Consider the following 18,973-nt stretch of genomic DNA (forward strand, 5'->3'; position numbering starts at 1 on the left):
GTTTATATCGATTTTTTTTATAAATTGTTTGTAGTATGATTTATTTTGTAATTGTTTTTAGTTAAATGTGTTTAATTAAGGATAGTTTTTGAGCTGTAAAATGTTATCGAGGTTATAATTAGTTTATACATATTGTCATTCAAATCTCGGTTTGTAAAGATGCATTTTGAATGTTTATATGTTCAGAAGTCTTATAGCAGTATTTTATTTATCGTTTTTAATTGATTCGTAATCGGTTTGTTAAGATACATTTTGAAGATTTATATATATTGAAATCTAATAGCAGTATTTTGTTTATTGTTTTTAATTGAGTCGTAATCACAACTAATTGTTTTCTAACTTCCACTGCAAGATATCAAACTAATTAAATCATTAAATTTTGCTATACTATTGTAAAATATTATAAATAATTGTATTTTTTACATATAATTTTATTTATGTTCTTCATTATTAAATGTATTTAATATAAATTTATTATTTTGATATAAAACCACATAAAATCGTACTTGAACACTTAGCAAATAATTAATAAATGACTCACATTAATATGTAAACTTTTAATTTTATTTTATTTATTTATTTAACTTTTTTTAATATTAAATTTATTATAATTTAAATTACTATCTGCTATTTAAAGGTTGAAAAAAATAATAACAAAAACAGCAACAATAGCAGCAGCCGCAACAAAAAAACGAAGTGAAAAATGAACAAAAATACATTAAATTAATTATATTTTATTTGAAAAGAGTTTTTAATTGTTTAAATAAATTATAATTTATTTTATTTAATTTTATATGAAATCATTTATGTGGAAAATTGCTAAAATATGTTTTTGACTTGATGTTTTGTGCATTTCACTCGAGTCAGTCACAAAATATACATACATGCAACAAACACATCACACGCACCAGCAACACTCTCGCCCCAAAAATTGTACATATTTAGTCCATAACCAAATATTAACGCAACTTTTGCTTTAAAACTATATATTTATGCAAGTGTGTGTATGTGTATTTGCAACAAAAAAAAAATTACATACATAAATCCTTACATTCACTCGTTTAGTTATATATTTGTAAATATTTTAATGTCAACATAAATTTTGTTGAAAAAATGTGTTATTCTTTATTATGAATTTTTTTGTTATTTTTTTCTTTTTTTTGGATTTGTATAAACCTTATAAAAAACGTAAATTCAATTTCAACAACATTTATTTGTTTAAATGTTTTATTATTATACTACTATTCCGCTCAAACAGACTTTTAATTCCTTACCATAGTCCTGCAGTTATAGCAACAGCAATGGTGCACTTTGTACTAGTTACAAAGCTAATTACATAACGCCTTTTGTTTGAGAACAAACATATGTAGAAACTTATAAAACAAGTGTTCCTTTAATATAACTCTATCGGAGTAGTTATAGGCAAAAAGCTCTCTTTCTCTTGAGCTCTCTGCCGATCAATAACATAACATTCGTTCCTTTTTCTGTTAGTGTCGTCACAGTTATCTAATTTGTAACTATATTAAACATTTTTTAAAGCAGATTTTTAATAACTTTAGTTTTGTGATCTGCAGAGTTTTTCTTTTTCAGAGTTTGGTTAATTTTTTTTGACCATTATTTACTATAAATTTATATATTTTACATTACTTTACACACCTACAATATTAATGTATAACAACAATAATATTAATAAAAAAATTAATTATTTATTTATATTTTTTATTATTTACTTTTTTAACCAATAATACAATAAATCTGTTATGATGGTTGTCGCCCAGCACTCACCTAGTAGTTGTAATAGTTGATGTTACGACAAAAACTTTTTTTTAACAATTAAACATAAATATTATACATATATTTTATAAAAAATAATAGTATTTCTGTTTTATTAATATTATCACAACTTGAAAAAGTAAATTTGTATAAAACAAAACCCAGTGTATGGAATTTCTAAATCCTAAAATCTTGCCTTGATAATGATTCTACCAATGACATATGACTTAGGTTTTTAATGTTATTTAATAAAGAAGATTATATTTCTATATATGCAGAAATCATTGTGTGTTTTAAGTTTAGTTTATAACGGCTGAACCGATTATCATGTGTATCCTTGTATATCTGAACGAAGTTATAGGCTACTTTTTATTTTGAAATTACAAGTGGACGAGGAGCCTCGTTTATATTAAGAAAATTATATCTAAATTTTGTCGGAGCCACTTTAGTGTCAATATGATTGTTTAGGACAAAAAGTAGGCGGAATAGTAGTAGTGGGCGTGTCATATCCCATATAAATTAAATACAAAAATGATTTTATCTTGGAAAATATTACACAGAGGGGAAAAAATACACGCCTGGAACCAAATTGACACCAAAGTGTTTATAATTTTCTAATAAAATCCGTTGTCAAAGTATATATGTACATACCTATGTTAACGCAACGTTTTTTTTAGGTTTTATGGAATGACCTTTAAAAACTTTTTTTCAATTGAATGAAAAATCCTTTTCGAATGTAAATCTTTAATTTATTTTCATTGCTGCAGTTTTAGATCAAAACCCCTTATTCTTAGCAAGTATTAACAAACAATAATGTAAGATTCTAAAAATTATTCTCACAGCAGGACAAATCATAAGTACAGATTACTTTTTATTTCCCAGTAGTGCGGGAAATAACAAGCATTAGTGAATGAAAATTTGACCTTTATTTTATTACATAAATGTGTTTTGTTTTACAATATGTTTTCTACTACAATTGTCAATTGGGTAACACAAATCTGTACACATTTAAAAAAATTCTTTTGTTTATTTAGTATTAATTATTTTTTTTCAATGAAACTAGCTTCTGGCCATATTAAAAATGAGGACATAATTTTATAAAAAATTTATATAAATTAATAAAAATAAACTTAATAAAAATACAAAAGCCAATGCATATTAAAAAAGCCTTAGATGGCAAATATGTAAACTACAGTTTTCACAAAAAATAATTGATACAAAATACAGTTGAAATAATATTAATAATTTGAACTTCATTCATAACATTTTCCTCTATTTTACATTAAAAATGAGTTAATCTATATTGTCGCTTAAAACCTGCATATAAACATTTCATATTAAATACCATAATTAATTAATAATTCACATTGTATATAAAATACATATATTCGTATGTTATTTATTTAATTTAAAAAGATGAAATAATTGAAAAACTACAGCCCTTAACAGAATAATTGTCATCAATTATAAAATTCTTTATATTGTTTTCTAAACAAATACTTATTAGTTCCCACCCCACCCTTAATAAAATATTGAAAATCATAAATCTTTCTTTTGTTAAACAATTACGTTTTTTGGTTTTACATTATATTTTTCGAATAATTCATCACTTAATTAATGTAAATAAAATTCATAAAACTGTAAATTTCTTGCAACAATACACCCCTTTCCCTTTAAATATTTCATATCATGCCGCTTGCCATAAGTGCTAAATTACCTTTCCCTTAGTATATTTATATACACGAGTGAGTCTTTACACTTTTCTTGTATTTTTTTTATTCATTTCTAATCCTAAATATTTAACAAAATCCCTATATTCTTCTCTAATAACATGCTGTGATAATTATACTGTTAGAGAAATATTTTCATTATAAAATGAAAAACGAAATAAAATAAAAAAGACACACAACGAAATTGGAAGTGTTGTGATATTTAAATATTTCAGTATTTAAGGATATTAAATGCGGGCTGGTTAGGTATATTGAGAGTAATAAACTCACATACTAATCTTATTTATGTGGCATTTAAAAACTTGAATTATGACAATGAAATAAAAATAAGAGTTATTTGGGTTTGTAGAGAGCGACTAGTTAGTGAACTACACTTTGTATTCATAACAGAAAACTAACTAGGAGGTTATCACGGTTAGGTTTGTGGCTTGAATAATACTGCATTCAGATTTTTCAAAAGTGAAAAAGAAGTAGAATTTACTACATGGAAATACTAAAAAGACTTGAAAGAACGATGATTTTAACACGGGCTTGTCATAGGAAGAATGTCCTTTTTTAATTGATACTTCTGAAGGCAATATATATAGAAGTAATTTTTATGATATTTTTTGAAGTTATTAGGAAGTGAAATTCAATTAACATAAATAAAGGAATTACACACATTTAACATAAAGCTCCAAAATTAAATTTGTTTAACTCAAAAAATGCCTGCACAAAAAATACATGTTCAATAAACTTCACTTCCATAGATGCTAAAAAAATCACTTAGTGCTACTTTTAAAGCGGTTTTATTTTTGCTGAGTTTTACAATTATAGTTCTTAATTATTTATTTATAATTTTCACTAATGTTTTGCCAATTTTGAGATAAACTTAAAACTCCATTATAGGGTATAGATTTCCCTCAAAAGTTGCAAGCCATAAACTGGCTTTGGATTCATTTTATTTTTATCAACTATAACAAAACAATACAATTATATTTTCAACAGAATTTTGTGGTAGTGGTAAATGTGTGTATAAAAAGTATTTAAATGTTCAAGAGTGTGTTGATAATAATAATGGCAACAACAAAAACAATTAACACACAGACAATCAAAATGATGATGGGTAATAAATGATGTATAGTACTTGATTTCACGTAGTTTGGCATAAATGACTGAAAATTTTATAAAATACACAATTTTACACACTTTTATACGTAGACATACATATGGATTGGTAGTTGAATATTTGCACTTAAAGGGTTTTCCAATAATGGGAAGACTCAATGTTAAGTAAATTAAAAGAATATGTTATTAAGGCTTTACACAACGAAAATTATCATATGACAAACGATTTATAGCAGCTTATTAGCATAGTTAAAATCCATTTAATGCTAATGCATTAAGTCCCGTTGTAAGGGGTTTCAAATTAAAATATGAGACGGCACCAACATAGTGCTAATGTCATTTGGTCATTTGGCTCAATATTTACCGAATCGTCATTAAGGTTTTAACTACTATGTCGCTAAATATGGTTCACTTTGGTGTACTCTTATTGCAAAACCCTTTATAAATGACTGATGATTTAAGGAAAAAACTTTGATGAGCTAGTAAAACAACCCTTTTTTGTACTAGTATCTTTGCTTTATGTTTTGCCGGGAGAATTAGAAAACATAAGGCCTTTAAATGGCCTTGTTGATATGAATTCTTTGACATTTTTGAAAAATCTGTTCTTGAGTATTAAAAGTATTGATCTTTTGAAAATTCTTGGAATATACAATGAATTAGACCAAATAGACTATTCATGGGGCTAAGATTCTATGGAACAGTCTATTGAATCTTCTATTTCAGTTTCTAATTAAAATAACTTCAGCGTTTTTTCACTCTTTTACTTCAGCGTTTTTTCACTCTTTTACTTCAGCGTAATATTATTTAATTGAGGCCTTTTTAGTTCTCGCCTTATCCTCTAAACCTTCGTCTAGTTTACCGTGTAGTTAAGTGTGTGTTGATGATGGTAAATGTGAGTGGAGTATTTAAAACAAATGACTGCGTGTGTAAGTAGCATTTTTGTTATTGCTGTTAAAGGCTGTTGCACAATTAAGCCGATAACAATACTAATCCTAGAGAGTTTTCTTTCTAAGAGAAGCAAAATTTTTCACAAAGAAATTTTTCGAAGGAAAATAAAAAAGCCAACGCAACATTATATAGTAAGTACTCCACCATATCCAGCTCATCCTCTTGCGCAATCTGCACGTAATCAACTACAGCAACAACAACAGTAAAACAATTTTAGAAAAGAAACCTTACAGATTTAGCCTTAGAAGTTTTTTCTATACTTTTTTAATTCTCATTTTTATCTCATTTTGCCCATTATCCTTTTTAGTTTGGTGTTTGTATGTGTGTGTCTGTAAGATTGGTACAGTTTAGTTAATACTTCAAAATTTATACGAGTGGTTGAATTGTTAATTATTGTGTGCTAAAAACTTGTAATCCCTACAGAAGATTTAAAATGAATGAAGCAACATTCTAGTCATATAATACAAAGCTGAACCAGGACTACAATAGTAATTGTACTTTCTCTTTACTCGCAACATTTTCTTTTTTGTTTTTCACACTGACTGTTAAATTGTTGGGAATAAAATTTTAAGTTTATTTCTTTTTTTTTTATTATGTTTAGCTTAGACAACAAGGACATTTAGTTAATGAATGAACGAATGAGTATTGAGTTCAAAGTACTAAGACATGGCAAAAGAAAAATGAAAATTTTACATGAATTTTCATTTTATTTCTTTTTTAGTTAAGTTTTGCTTTGTTTTTGCTATTTGGTAATTTCACTTGAAATAAGTTTAGTTTTGTAATAAAAGTGATTTATGATGTGTTGCAAGTTTATCTTGGTATACATTTGTTTGTATTATGTACAAGTGGAAAAGGAATCATTAAATGGCTTTAAAATAAAACTTTTTTTCGTTTTGCTCTTTTAACTTAATTCAGTGTTTTTTGGTCTTTTAAAAATAATGACCAAAAATGAGTTTGTGTATATACATATTTTGTTTGTTTGCTTTTGTTATAAGTTATTTGATCTACTTGAGTTTAGTTTAAGCTATTTTGTTTTTCTATTTAAACAGCTTTTCTTGTTGTTCTTTTCAATTTTTAAAGTAATTTTCTTTCCATTTGTAAATTGACACTGAAACTTAACTAGACTAAAACTTACACACACTCAAATATGAGTTCTAAAAAACACAGACAACATTTGTTTGTGTTTTGTGTTAGATGTGGCATGACATATTTTATCTACTTACGAGCAGAGTATAAGCCAAAGTCTGCAGATGGGGTGTACATTTACAACATCCCAAGAAACTTTTACTAAAAATCAGGAAAAATTGAACCTTAGTAAATATAAAAAAAAGTCCAAATTGTTAACTAAACTCACTCTAACCATCTGACTAAAATGAAAATCACAACAAATATTTCATAGAGTAAAAGATTGTACTAACACATGCAAACAATTGTATTAAAAAATGTACCCTGTAGTTTGGGGGACCATTCATTAGGTTACCGAATTAGGTACGCTATTAGAAATCCTATACTAGGAGAAAGTACAAAATGGTCCCCCAAATATATGATTTTATTTTTGGAAATACAAATATAGCTCGAAAGCGATACATTAGACTCTTTGAAAAACTGCTGGCCATATAAGTACTACACATATTTAGAGCAATTCATTTGTATTTGCTTGAATTGTGTAGATGTATTAGTAATATGAAACTTTTAACAAAACAGCACAGCATCATCTAATGGACAAAATAAATTGCTCGTGAATAGAATTCAAACTACATACAACAATATCAAAAAGCTTTGCAAATATATCTCTATAGTTAGAAAGAACAAATAGACAATAGAGGGGTTAAAAAAAAAAAACGGAACAAGAACATGATCCCCCAACCCCAAACAGGACACGCACACAATCATAAACTTTACAAAACTGGCGTCACATATTCTAAATTTAAAACAAACCTAGTGAAATATTTTGCAAAAAATATAAACTTTTTCTGAACCCATAAATGTTATTAAAATAAACATTAATAAAAAAATAATTTCTAAATTCTTTGTTGCTTAAAATTTTAACTTTCCAAAAATAAAATCTTGATATTTTTCAAATATTTTTGCTGGGTTATTTTAATATTCAAATAAAAGACACCAGCAAATTTCAACTAGACCACAGAAAATAAAGCAACTAAAATGTTTTCTTTTTTTTGTATTTAGAAAATCGTTGAAATTGGCGATAAAATTTTGCCACAAAAACAATAAAATGTGGAAGACAAAAGTGGTTTGGTAGTGGAGCCTTACAATGAGGGGGAGATTAAAGTTTTGTAAAGAAATTGGTAAATAACTGAATTCTTGATAGTAATTTTAATTCCATAAAATATTTGTTTTTCTCGTTGTTGTTGCTAAATAAACCTAATACAGGGTGAAGCAGTAGAATGAAGACTAGGCAGGGATTTTTACTTTTGTAAGTTTAAAAGATTTTTTTTTATATTTGATATGACAAATAATTGTTATGCTAACTTTTTCTAAAAAATCAGGGTCTTATTAGTGTAAATTTTTGTATTTGAAAAAGGTCTTAAATATTCTCCTTATCATTATAACGACAGTCTAGGGTAAGAGTAAAGATTTTTTTATTTTGCAAGAAAAATTTTAAGTTACACTGTTTAATAACAATTTATATATACATATATAGGTCGCGTGGCTGGCTGGTTATTGTATAATTTATAAATTTATAGGGAAAATAAAAAAGAGTGTGAGAGAGACCATGGGGGAATATATAGAATGTGACACATTCCAATGTCACTAGCAACCAAGGAAACCAGCCATCCAGACAGCAAAGCAGACTGTCAGTCAGAATGTAGGAACATTTATGTATTTATGTATGTATGTTTCCTATTAGCTAAAACCAAAATTATAGAAACGCTTATGTTTTACTCCAATCAGACACAATTCTTCTGTTAAACCCCCATTCTGTGCTCGGGAATATGGCAAAAATAAAACTGAAATAGACAGACAAACAGACTTTAAATACGGACAGTTGGATACATATACAAATACCATGACAAAAATTATATTTATATGAATGTATTTGTGTTTTAGTTGTCGTATCTGTGTTTGCATGGCATAAAAGAAAAACAAAATATCAACAAAACACAATATATATGTATAGAGATACAAAACTAGATACACAAATGCCAGAAAACTACAACTACACATTCATACACTGATTAAACATTCTAAAGATACAACATATAACATAAAGATACTTAGATACTTGGTAACATAAACACAGGAGGACATATCACCATCGTCGACGTCGTCACAGTCATAATCATTGTTTGGTTGTTGTTGTTTTTGTACTGTTACCAAAACTAACAAAAGTAGGTCAAAATGTTTATGAATTGTTTTTGCTTTTCTTTGCTGATTTTTCTTGTGTTTATATTGCTGCTGCTGTATCCTTGCCTGCCGCTGATTCTTGCTTAAGCTCAAACTGTGGCGGACGGATTTCTTGTTTTTTGGTAAAAAGCTTATACTATAATAACAACATTAAAACTGTTTTTCCACCACCATCACCGTTACCATCATCATCTGCTTATTTTATAGCTACTGTTCTGACATTCTAAATATTTGTTTCTTGGCCAACTTTGAATGTCAAATCTAAAAGAAAAAGAGTGAAACGAAAAAAAATCGATAAGAATTTTTGCAAAATAAATACATTAAGAATTATATGTTGAAAAGTACGATAAAGAATTGTTATTAGTAATATGATAAAACAAACAAATATGTAGAAAATGTATATAGTTATATATATTAGTAGGGGAAAAATAATGAAATATATATGTAGAAAATTTATATAAAAGTTTGATTTGTGACCTGTATTAAGGAGTTCATTTTTTGGTGATAGGCTGATGTCAAACTGGGTTTGGGTTTGGTTATCGGGCTAGTTCACTGAGCACGAACAGTCAAGTGGAATGGACAATCTTATCCGTGTCAAATAATTTTTTTTAATTCTAACTACTGGTTTCTACTCATTAGCAAATGTTAGCACAACACTTTTTTATAATTCCGTCATGTGCCTCTATCGTGAAAATGTTTTTATACTAAAGATAAACTTAAAAAGAGTAAATTGCTTTTTAAACAGCTTAATTTGAAATTCGGAAGAATTTTCGAATACAAAGCGAAGTCACCTAGTTACCCAGCTCTTCCTTAGTAATCTATAGAAGCAACAATTCTTTTGTTTTATGATAATACCTGCAGAAAATCTTTGGTAACCATCACAACTACCAAGGATACACTTCCTGTAGGATTGTCATTTTAATATGCATATGTTCATAAATTGTAAGAAGAAAGTAAATATTTATGGTTTCAGCTTTATAAAACAGTTGTTAAATTCCTAGAATTTTCAGCGCGAAAAAAACATAATAATAAATCTGTCACAAATGACACAACAAGTGTAGTAAAATCTTTTCCAACAAATGAAATTAAACTGTTCAAAAAGAAAAGAATAAAGAAAACAATAAGATCTTATTAACAATTTTATTTCATTTTTTTAACAATTTAATCCTGACAATAATTTCTGATTTTGTTTTTTTTTACACAAATATTCTACAGAAAAGAAAATTAAAAAAAATCTTACTGACATTGAAGGCTGTTGGTCGTACTTTTTATCGTATTGTTTGTTAAGCGGCTTTTAAATTATCATCCTATTTGTAAAATTGTTTTTAAATTTTAGTTTAATTCGTTTAATAAGCTTGTGTTTGTTATTGAAATTATTTAAAACCAAATATTAAATTAAAACAAATTCAGAAATACCAAATACTTTTGCATACGTATGAGTACAAATACATTCGTATACAAATAAATAAATAAATTCAATAAATAAATAAAAAGTCGTCCTGTTATGAATTTATAGTATAATTGAAATTGTCATTAATACGAAACGATTGTATAGAGATGTATATCACAAACACACTTGTAAACAATCACTTGTTCAATACAGTGGGAGGTTAAAGTTATTAAACCTTAATATACAAATGGCTCATTTTGGTGCTAAGAATAAAATGATAGTAAGGTTTTTGTAACATAAAATAATTAAAAGTCGACAACCTTACGAAAACTTTTAAATGTAACTATACCTTTATAAATACATATTTTATTATTTTTTCCCCCTTTACATATACATAACTATTTGTATGAATTAATATTATTCTACTACTACATGTCACCGGCATCCACACATGTTTCCCTTCTACATTTCTGTATCCCGGGCATTGATTTTAACACATATTTTTATCTCGATATCATTGATTTCATTTAGACAGTTTCATATTCCGCGAATCCACTTGAAGAGCAAAAAATTTAAAAAAAAAACAACACAAGTTGGAAATGCAAAATAAAAAAAAATAGCGGAAATTTATATCAATTGTTATCGACTTGATGATAAATTAAATGAATTTAATGAGTTCGTGATTTGTGATGGTAGTTTTTGTTTTTAATGCAAAGTTTTTGCTTTCACAGTTCAATAACTAGTATAGCTGGCAGTTTTTGTGAGATTTTCAATGGATTTAAATGCGATTTATTATTGTTGGAAAATAAATTATATTGTTATTGTTGTACAATTGTTGTTTCTATTATAAATTATAATTGAACAAACAAGTGAAAAAAATCCTCCTGACCCATATTCAAAATTGCACTTAAAAAGTTTTAGTGGATGAGATTGTTATTGAAACCAACAATAGAATTTTGTGGTTTTTTAAAAGTAAAAGTATTTGTTAATTTTTTGTAGAAATTCTATAGTTTAGCTAAAGTTTAATCATAAAAATTCACTTATATTTTCAATAAGAAATATAACATTAGAAGACAAAAGGGCTCCAGCTGTGTTTTAATTTTAAGTTTTTTTATTTGAGAATTGTATGACACAAAAACGCACCTACAATGGCACGTCACTTGAAAATATTGTTGTCAACGAAGTGTTAATTAAAATACATACACAGAACCATTTTTATAATAACATACATAGTGTCATATTTAGGATGCTCACAGTTTGTGGGAAAGGTTTCAAAAACAAATATTTAAAATTAAATATTTGTGAAAATTTTTATAAAAAGATATCAAATTAGTTACAAGATTATTCAGATAGAATATTAAAGATATTATATAAAAACTTTTAATGATTTTACAATTTATTGCCACACAATGGAAATATGTTTTATAAAATTTCATATCTCTTAATGGATCTAAAGGATCCAAAAACAATATATAATATTCTGTAACAGGTATATTATTCGGATAGTTTTGAGTTTAAGACAATTGTATGCTAAATATTTTTTTGTTTTGAATCTTTGTAGATATATTATTAAATATTGAAACCATTGTTTCGAAGCGTCGAAATGCCGTACATAATGAACCTGTTCGATCTTTCTACAATTTATATCATCGAGAAATATTTCTATTTAGCCTCAACAAGTTCGATTCATTAATTGCAAAGGGGAAAATAACGATTGCTGCTAATTTACTTAAATCGATAGTTATAAAAGTCATTAGAAATTTAACTAATCCATCAAAGCGGCTTAACAAGGGTAAGTACAAGAACTTTTCATAAATTACTTTACCTTAGCAAAAGAAACATTATCAAAATACACCAATTTCTTAAAAAATAAACATCAATTTAATTCTACAATTTATTAATATTTTTTAAAAATGGGAAATAATAATTTTATTTAAATCGATTTCGTATTGTTGTATATCGACATTTTTGAACCCCATACCACTATAGGGTTTGTACTCAGAATCATTTTGAAGAAAACCTATCCTTCATAGAATCGACTAACGAATAAGGTTTTGGAGCTCAAAATTGTATTAAAGATAAAGCAATCTATTATATTTTATAAGATTTTGTCTAGAAGTTGAGTCTAGCCTTAATATTGTTAGTTCTTTCATCAATAAATTTCTTTAAAAATATTTAGAACATACAACGATACGACACCAATTGCAAATTAGACATACATTTATACCTATGTTAATGCTGAAACCAGTTTCTTACGAAGATCTTTAAATATATTTAAAGCACTTAAATTTTGAATTATACATATTAATCAATAGTATAGAAAAAGTTACAATCATGTACAATGAATGGCTTTTTATTGTTCGAACAAGAAAAAAAGTAAAAAAAATCCGAAATAAGCAAGCAAAAAGCATGTAAGATACAACGAGTATATAAAATTGAAGCCAAAACTGTGTTCAAATCAAAACTCCTGCTGGGCTTAGAAAATGTAAAAACAATATTTTTTAGTGGTACAAGTATAAGTCGCAGTACAAACATGTAACTGAGCATGAGTATAAACGTTGTATGTGTAAGCATAGAAAAGGATTTTGAAATATTGATGATGCATTGTAAGCAAGGACAATGATGAATAGAAAGAAAAAAATAATAATAAGAAAAGTAACGATATGCCTTGAGTTGAGGTGAAGAGTAAAGCAATGTAATGAAACGACAAGAACTAGAAAAGTAGGTTGTAACAGCACCCCATTGACAATCCATTAATAACAATACAATATCCTAACAATGAAAACTAAAGTAGTTTTTCTTTTTTTTTCTATTTTGTCTAATACACCATCATGTCCTCTTTATAAAAGCCGCTTTAATATGAACAAATAGTGTAGAAAGGGGAAAACATAATGTACATAATGAAAACTATTTATATAAAATGAAATAAGCTAATTGTAGTTTTGTAAAAAAAATAAAAATACAAAATAACAATTACTAAATGGCAAAATAATGATACTTGTATTTTATATAACGTGGCGGTGACCTGACCTTTTGTTTTTCCTTATCAAACTACCTCACACACGCACTCTTTTTATGAGGTTAAATTTGTTACCCAAAAAAAGGGTGGGTTACATAATTTTTCTTTGGTGTTTTTTTTTCGATTTTTTGGCGTTTGATAAGCGCCGCTTTTTTGGAGTTTAATAAATACGCAGGCAATAGAACTCAAACACCAATACGAGGCATACATCAAATGAACTGTCAAATACACTTCAAACATATGCCATATGTCATCTGAAATGACATTTGCAGTACTTCATCAAAATATACTGACTGAGTGACTAAATGACATATATTCCTTTCGTGTCTTTTTTCTTTGGTTCTTTTTGAAAACCTCCTCCTTTGAGGAATGGGGAATAGTAAATTTAATTTGTTTTACAATTTCAAACATTCTGGAGTATGGGTATAAAGCGAATTTTATAAGGCCTACAGAATGAGTAGTTACTTTGCTACTTTGAAATCAAACTAACTCAAGAAATACTTACACTGCAATGTAATGAATTAAAATGCTAATTAAACCTTTTTTCACTACTTCTTTATAAGTATTTTAAGTCTTTATTTTAACACGGTGATGACATAGGAGGCAAGTACTTCTATGCTTGCTTACAAATAGAGAGTTAAATAAGTACTTGCAATATCGCTTACAAAGAAGTTGTTGATTAAGTTGTTTTATCTTTAATAATAAATTGCAATTACTCTAAAGTGTATAAACTTCGTGTGTAGGGCATTTTAAATTCACATTACTTTCTCAAATACTTTTTTTCTTCAATATCCGAAAGGCGTTGCTAACAAAATTAAAATTGAAAAAGTACAAAAAAATACAAGAAATAATTATAGTCAAAAAGTTTGTTAAGGAGTTTTTCGCATACAAACACTTTTACTTTTTTCTTCCTTTTTCTAGTTTATTATTATAATTTTGCTCGTATTCTCGTACATTTTAAAAATTTATTTATTTTTGTTGTAATTATATCTATGATGAATGTAAGTATAGCATTTAAATGAAAATTGTCTTTAATTTTCCTTCGTTTTTTTTTAATTCTTCCATCCAACTTCTTGTTTAAATATAATATATTTGAAAACTGCGTGTGCTTTTGTTAGAAAAATTAATGTGTCTGTATTTCTGTTTGTTATAATAAAAAAAAATAAAAGTTGAATAAAATTCTATATAAAAAAGACACGCATACCGGAAATCATAATCACAAGGAAATTACGCGTTCAAGTCATACACACATTGTACATCATTGGGTTTGTGTGAAAGTAGATTTTTGTATGAAAGTATTTATCTCTCTCTATATATACATACATTTGTATGTATGTTTTCATTTCTATATGTTATATGTAAAAAAATGATAGAGTTTTCATTTTTATTGTCATGTGGAAAGGAAGAAAAAAATAACAAGAAAAATGTAAAGCATTTTCCATGCATAACATTTAGGATGTCATTAAAAATTGTAATTACGTGCTTACATTTATAAAATAGTTGAACAATACACATATAAACATACACACATCTATACTAACATATACACTGATATTTATGTATATATTTTATATTATTATTTTAATATCAGTGTTACATGTTGGTTACAAATTAAGCTTAAAATGTTAAGAACAAATCCTGATTTTTTTTCGTGGTTTTTAATATGAAAAATTAAATATCAAAAATAGATAAATAAATAAATAAATAAATAAATAAATAAATAAATAAATAAATAAATAAATAAATAAATAAATAGATAGATAGATAGATAGATAGATAGATAGATAGATAGATAGATAGATAGATAGATAGATAGATAGATAGATAGATAGATAGATAGATAGATAGATAGATAGATAGATAGATAGATAGATAGATAGATAGATAGAGTGACAGGCAGACAGATAGATAAAGTATGTTTAAATATTTTAGGATATAAAATATATATTTCGAATAATTTAATACAATATAAATAAAAAAGCAAATAAAGTTTATTCATTACTTCCTTTTTGTTATATCTTTTGTTATTTTCGAATAATTTACCTGATAACCTCTAACATCACAACACTACTCAAATAACTAGCTCTCAAAATATATTTATTTTGAAATTAAAATACAAAGTATATTACTCATAAAAATATGATTTTATTCTAAGTATATTATGAATGAATAAAAGTCAACTTAACCAAGTACATTTTACAAATGAGTTTTTATTTTATGTTTTATATTATTTTAATAATTCTAATTACCTTTAAGTACCAACTACAACACAAAACCATGAACATGTGTCTGTCTATCTATCTAACTAACCAAGTGTCTATTTAAGCGTGTCTGTGTCTGTGTCCGTATGTCCGTGTATTCGTCCATCTGTCCTACCTTCTCCATAAAACTTGTTACAAATTGCGGTTAGTTATTATTACATTTAAATATTATGACTGGACTTATTTTATTACAATCAAATCATTTATTTTTAAACAAGCCTCAATTATATATGATTATTATTTAACAAATTTTGTAATTGAAATGAAAAAAAATGTAAAAAATACACATGGTTGGAAAAGCACACTTTTTTATAGGGAAAAACTAACCAAAAAAAAATGTATAGAATTTTCCACTAACATAAAAACTAAGGTCATGCTTTTATATTATAAAATAAAATTATTTCTAAGTATATATATAAAAAGTACGTACGTGTGTTTGTATGTTTAAGTAATTAGTTACTAATTATATTTCAAAATTCAAGTTTCGTTTGGTGTTGAAATGTTTAAATAGGGTTGCTTTTTCCTAATGTGGATATGCTGTGCTAGTGGGAGTAGGAGCGGAATATAAAAATAAAGGAAAGATTTTGTAATGACATGGGTTGTACCCTTTTCAAAAAAATATTCATTCGTATATTTAAATACACGCATACATGAGCTAGTGATTGTGAATGTGGTAATAAAGCGTTGAAATTGTACTAAAACTCATTTGAAATTCTATTTGAGTGTAGGTTTGTATTTATGTTTATTGTTGTGGCAAAGTTTCCTTTTAACAATTAGCCGAAACCAGAAGAGTCAGGTGCTGCTTCAAGGGTACTAATAGTCAGACGCATTTATCTAGTAACCATGATTTGTTAGTTTGTTGTCATTGTTACAAAACTAAAAAAAAATCTTTTTTTTTTATAACAGACCACCACCGTTGACAGGTTGTATTATTAGTTGTTGCAATGTGGCAAATACCTAACAACATACGGTACTTTCATCAAGTATTTATCTCACACTAACTGTTTTAGCCAACTACTGAACTTGCAACCGACTAGAAACACATGACTCCTTTTTATTTCTTTAAGATTGTGAGGTTCTTAGGCTCTTCCTCCATATGCTGTGTTGAAAATTTTCAATGAATGTCTATTAATTTTATAGAATTTTAAATTATATTTATTTTCTATTCATGTTTCATTATTGGTAACATTTCATCTCATTTTACTTTAAAATTCTTTACGGTATAATTCTTATACTACATGTATTGAATATGATGATCTTTAAACGCAATTAGTTGCGCTTAATTTTTAAGTACCATGGCTAATTTAAAGATGATGTTCTGTACGGTTTGGTGTCTGAGTTTGGTATGTGTGTGTGTTCTTTGATCCTTGCTATTATGCGGGCGGTCCTGACTACCAAACACAGGGTATCTTAAATATTCTTGTAAAAACAACTATTTTCTTAACACTTCAATAGCTCTAGGGCGATTGTGTGGTCCTTTAGCTACTCGTATATATATATATGTGTGTGTATGTTTGAGTTTTTGATTATTTATGTACATATCTACACTTATTTGTTTGTTATTATTGGCCATTATACATATTAAAGGTAATGACAGCCAGCATTGGCATTTTTAATTATACAATACCCATTGTGCAAATGTTTTAATTTATGTGCGGTTGAAATAGTATTTTATTGTGTGGAAAACCTTGCTGTACAATTTTTTATTTATTTGTTGTATTTGTATTTCCTTTTTTTCTCATACTATTACGGCAACCGACCAAGACCACTGCCACCACCTTCACTATGCCACCATTAAACTTAAACACTCTGGCTTAATGAGTGAGTGGGAAATTCAAGGAAACAATATGCTTTTGTATTTGTTGTTCCTATAAAACACCATAATAACCAATATTAAAACCAAACAGAAAGTATGTTAAAACAACAACGAAAAAATTAAAAAAAAAATATATATATAAAAGTAAAAACAGAAAATTATAATAACGTGAGAAGAAGTATTCATTGAGCTGTGGTGTTTTTCTACCGTAAAGTGTTACTAAATGCATAAATTTTTTATTTATTGGAAAAATTAAATGAAAAGAATAAAACACCCGAGACAAGCAACAATAAAACTGTATGAAAAAATTAAATGAAATTTTAATTGTTATTCAATGTTTAATACTTATCCTATCTATGATATTAAAATTTTTGTTTTAAAAAAGGCAATAAAAATAAGTTTTAAAATTATGCCATTTATAATACCAACATAAATGTGTTGTCTGGGAAACAAAAACTATAAATAATTCAATATGTAATTCACTATTTAAAACCTATTAGGAATTTAATTAAAGGTTTATTAGTTTTAAGGGATTTTTTTAATCATGTTTAGTGGGCAATTCAATTCTATATTTCCTTAATGTAAAATTTAATCGTAAAAATAGCAATAATAAGGGAATAGTTTTATATTCAGCAGAATCTTGTATATTTTTTAATTTTACATCAAACTCAATTTTCCATTTGTGACTACATTTAAATTTGGCAATAACTAAACAATAAAAACAGACAGTTGTATGTGTTATATCTAATTTTAGTTTCAAATCTTTTACTGAAAAAATCGTTTTAGAATTTAAAGCTTGTTATATTTTAAAGCTCTTTAAATTTACAAATTTAAGTTTATTTTGCATTCCACTACACAATTTTCAATTACTGCTTGTTGAAAACTATTTCCGGACAAAATATCTTTAAATATTTTATTACAACAAACTGTCCTCGTTTTCTTTAGCATTAAATTTGTTTTATTTTTTCTTATATTTCAATTTTATCCCACACACACACACACATAAAATCACACATACACAACTTTAAATGAATGTGTATTTTGTATTGTACAAGTTTATTTGAAATATTTTCATTTTTAATGTTCCAACCCAGTAACCTTATTAAATTAGTGTCCTTCTTTGTGAATCAGCAGCAGTAAGCAGCAGTGGCAGTAACAACAACAGCAACAATAACAAGAATAAAATCATGTATGAATACAAGGAAAACAACAAGATTTATACCACATAAGCTTTTTTTGGTTTCAGTTTTTTTTACATTCTCTGTTCTCATTTGATCTGAAAAGTCTGGTTGGAAGAAGGGGTCTTTAGTTATAACTTGTACTCGTATACAACCTTTTCAATGTCAAGTTAAATGCTTAATCTTCCCCAAAAGTCTTTGTTTGTGAACGCCCACTTTTCACACACAATATAAAACTGTGATTTTTTAATGGGAATTAGTATTTATTTCTATGTGACTCCCCCCATACTAGATCAAAGACAGCAGCAGCAACAGCAACAATAGAATCAGTAGTAGCAACAGCAATGGCAATAGCAACAAAAACAATAACATTATCTCATTGCCA

General features: G+C 26.8%; 1 long non-coding RNA gene across 1 annotated transcript in view; it reads left to right on the forward strand.

Annotated features, from left to right (window-relative positions):
- LOC124420068 overlaps positions 1–18,973 on the forward strand; it is a 95,583-nt gene that overhangs the window by 46,259 nt on the left and 30,351 nt on the right. Inside the window, exon 3 of the long non-coding RNA XR_006941010.1 lies at positions 11,876–12,106. This is a non-coding gene — a long non-coding RNA (uncharacterized LOC124420068). The remainder of the gene's footprint in view (positions 1–11,875; positions 12,107–18,973) is intronic.

Source organism: Lucilia cuprina, chromosome 5 (genome assembly GCF_022045245.1).
Source record: "Lucilia cuprina isolate Lc7/37 chromosome 5, ASM2204524v1, whole genome shotgun sequence".
Classification (NCBI taxonomy): Eukaryota; Metazoa; Arthropoda; class Insecta; order Diptera; family Calliphoridae; genus Lucilia; species Lucilia cuprina.